Genomic DNA, 3,899 nt, shown 5'->3' with positions numbered 1-3,899 from the left:
TCTGAAACCTCATTTCCTATGAATATACTAAAAACGATTTACTTGCACTTTTTAAATGTGTGAATTGTATGTTATATACATATCTCAATAAAGCAGTATATATATATATATGTATATACGTATATATGCAGCATAAAAAGAAAATGCCCCTTCACAATAGTCTGTGCCCACCTTCACCTTCCTCTTCCTTTTGTAGGAAGTCTGACATGTGTCATTCCAGATCATTTAAGTAAGTTTCATACATATGTATAACTATACAAATAAATGATTTTACTTAGTCTTAGGATGACATTGTGTATTTTTTCTGCAGCTTTCTTTGTTAGTCTACCTATGAAGCTCAGAATTCTTTGCATGTCAGTGCACATAGCTCGCATTCATTTTAGCTGTTGTATTATATAGTTCAATGTTATATAGATGATGATGGATGAATCATAGTTTACTCACCACTTTTCTACTGGTGGACACATAGATTGTGTTTACTTTTGCTGTTACAAACAATGTTTTAGTAAACAACTGTGTACATGCCTATTTGTGCACAAGAGCAGATACCTTTCTAGGTAAAATACAGTATTTACAAAAGGCATGCTGTATTGAAGAATAAAGTACATTTACACTTTTTCTATTTTGTCAAATTGCCCTTCAAAAGGGCATCTCAGATTACATACCAGAGAGCAACTTATACAAGTATAAATTGCTCCTCACCCACTGGCCATTTTTTAGTTGAATTGTTTGTTTTCTTATTATAGAGATTTCAGAGTTCTTCATATATTCTGGACACATGTCATTCCTCAGATGTATTATTTGCAAAGATTTTTTTCCCAGTCATTCTCTGAAGAATGTTTTTTGAAGAGTAGAATTTTAAATATCAATGACTATTGTATTAATTTATTCTATTATAGATTATGCTTCGGACATTGTATCCAAAAATTCTGTCTAACTCAAGGTCACAAAAATTTTCTCCTATGTTTTCTTTTAGAAATCTTACAGATTAAGACTTTATATTTAGGTTTGTTATCCACTTTAAGTTAACTTTTGTATATATTTTGAGGTATGAATTGAAGTTCATGTTTTTGCATGTGAATATCCAATTTTTTTCAGCACTGTTTGTTAAAAAGACTGTCCTTTCTCCACTACATCACCTTTGCAAAATATCAGTAATCTACATATGTGTAGATCTGTAGGTCTATATCTGGACTCTCTATTCTGTTCCATCTACCTATTTATCTTTCTTTTCTTTTTTTTTGAGACAGGGTCATGCTCTGTTGCCCAGACTGGAGTGCAGTGTCAGGATCATGGCTCACTGCAACCTTGAACACCTGGACTCAAACAATCCTCCCACCTCAGCCTCTTGAGTAGCTGGAACCATGGGTGTGTGCCACAGTGTGCAGTTAATTTTTAAATTTTTGTAAAAATGGGGTTACTCTATGTTGCTTAGGTTGGTCATGAACTCCTGGCCTCAAACTACCTGGCCTCAAACTACCTCAGCCTTCCAAAGTGCTGGGATTACAGGTGTGAGCCACCATGTCTGGCAGATCTATTTATCTTCATACCAATACCATATTGCTTTCATTACCATAGCTTAATAATAAGTCTTGAAATCAGATAGGGATAGCCCTCTAACTTTTTTTCTTTTTCAAAGGTGTCTGGCTGCACTATGTCCCCTAAATTTCTGTGTGAATTTTAGAACCAGCTTGGCAATTTCCATAAACAAGCTTGTGGGGATTTTGATTAGAATTGCATTTCACATATAGATCAATTTGAAAAAGGCTGACACCTTAACAACATTGAGACTTCAAACTGATGAAGAAGGTATACTCTAGTTTTTCTTCACAATGTTTTGTAGTTTTCAGTGTACAAGTCTTTCCTATCTTTTGTCATATTTATCTCTAAGCATTTCATATTTTTGTGTAACTATAAATGGTATCTTTATTTTCTTTTGTTTTGTATAGCTTTTATTTCAGGTTCAGGAGTATATGTGCAGGTTTGTTATATAGGTAAATTGCATGTCACCAGGGTTTGGTGTAAAGACTATTTCATCACCCATGTAATAAGCATAGTACCTGATGGGTAGTTTTTCCATCCTCACCCTTCTCCCACCCTCCATCCCCAAGTAGGCCCTGGTGTCTGTCGTTTCCTTCTTTATGTCCATAAGTACTCAATGTTTAGCTCTCACTTATAAGTGGGAACATTCAGTATTTGGTTTTCTATTCCTGCATTAGCTTGCTTAGTATAAATGGCCTTCAGCTCCATCTATGTTGCAGCAAAGGACGTGATCTCATTCTTTTTTATGGCTGTATGGTATTCCATGATGTATATGTACCACTTTTTTTTTTTATTCAGTCTAACGTTGATGGGCATTTAGGTTAATTCCATGTCTTTGCTACTGTGAGTGATGAATACATACATACATGTGTTTTTATGGTAGAACGACTTATATTCATTTGGGTATATACCCAGTAATGGGATTGCTGGGTGAACTGGTAATTCTGTTTTAATTTCTTTGAGAAATTGCCAAACTGCTTTCCACAGAAGCTGAACTAATTTACATTCCTACCAGCAGTGTATAAGAGTTCCTTTTTCTGGCCAGGCACAGTGGCTCACACCTGTAATCCCGGCATTTTCGGAGGCTGAGGGGGGCAGATCACCTGAGGTCAGGAGTTCGAGACCAGCCTGACCAACATGGCCAAAGCCCATCTCTAATAAAATACAAAAAAATTAGGCGGTGTGGTGGTGTGCGGCTGTAATCCCAGCTACTCAGGAGGCTGAGGCAGGAGAATCACTTGAACCGGGGACGCAGAGGTTGCAGTGAGCCCAGATCGTGCCATTGCACTCCAGCCTGGGTGACAAGAGTGAAACTCTATCTCAAAAAAAAGAATTCCTTTTTCTCCCTAACCTTGCCAGCATCTGTTATTTTTTTACTTTTTAGTAATAGCCATTGTGACTGGTGTGAGATGGATCTCATTGTGATTTTGGTTTGCATCTCTCTAATAATTACTGATGTTGAACATTTTTAAATATGTTAGCCATGTGTAATATCTTCATTTGAAAAGTGTCTTTGCCCGCTTTTTAATGGGGTTGTTTTTTGCTTGTAAATTTGTTTAAGTTCCTTATAGATTCTGGATATTAGAATCCAGAATGCATAGTTTGCAAATATTTTCTCCCATTCCGTAGGTTGTTTGTTTACTCTGTTGATAGTTTCTTTTGTTGTGCAGAAGCTCTTTAGTGTAATTATGTCCCATTTGTCGATTATTGTTATTGTTGCAATTACTTTTGGCATCCTCATCATGAAATCTTTGCCAGTTCCTGTAACCAGAGTAGTATTTCCTAGGTTATCGTCCATGGTTTTTATAGTTTTAGGTTTTACATTTAAGTCTTCAATCCATCTTGAGTTGATTTTTTTTATATGGGGTAAGGAAGGAGTACAGTTTCAATCTTCTGCATATGTCTAGCCAGTTATCCCCACACCATTTATTTAACAGATCGTCCTTTCCCCATTGCTTGTTTTTGTTGACTTTGTTGAAAGTCAGATGGTTGTAGGTGTGCAATCTTATTTCTGGGGTCTCTATTCTGTTCTATTGGTCAGTGTGTCTGTTTTTATACCAATACCATGCTGTTTTGGTTATTGTAGCTTTGTTGTGAAATTTGAAGTCAGGTAATGTGATGCTTCCAGCTTTATGCTTTTCACTTAGGATTGCTTTGGCTGTTTGGGCTCTTTTGTTCCACATAAGTTTTAAAATAGTTTTTTTCTAATTCTGTGAATAATGTCACTGATAGTTTGATAGGAATGGCATTGGATCTGTAAATTGCTTTGGGCAGTATGGCCATTTTATTAATATTGATTCTTCCTATTCATGAGCATGGAATGTTTTTTCATTTGTTTCTGTCATCTCTGGTTTCTT

The sequence above is a fragment of the Symphalangus syndactylus genome, chromosome X (genome assembly GCF_028878055.3).
Source record: "Symphalangus syndactylus isolate Jambi chromosome X, NHGRI_mSymSyn1-v2.1_pri, whole genome shotgun sequence".
Taxonomy (NCBI): Eukaryota; Metazoa; Chordata; class Mammalia; order Primates; family Hylobatidae; genus Symphalangus; species Symphalangus syndactylus.
Note: the sequence above shows the minus strand (reverse complement) of the source record.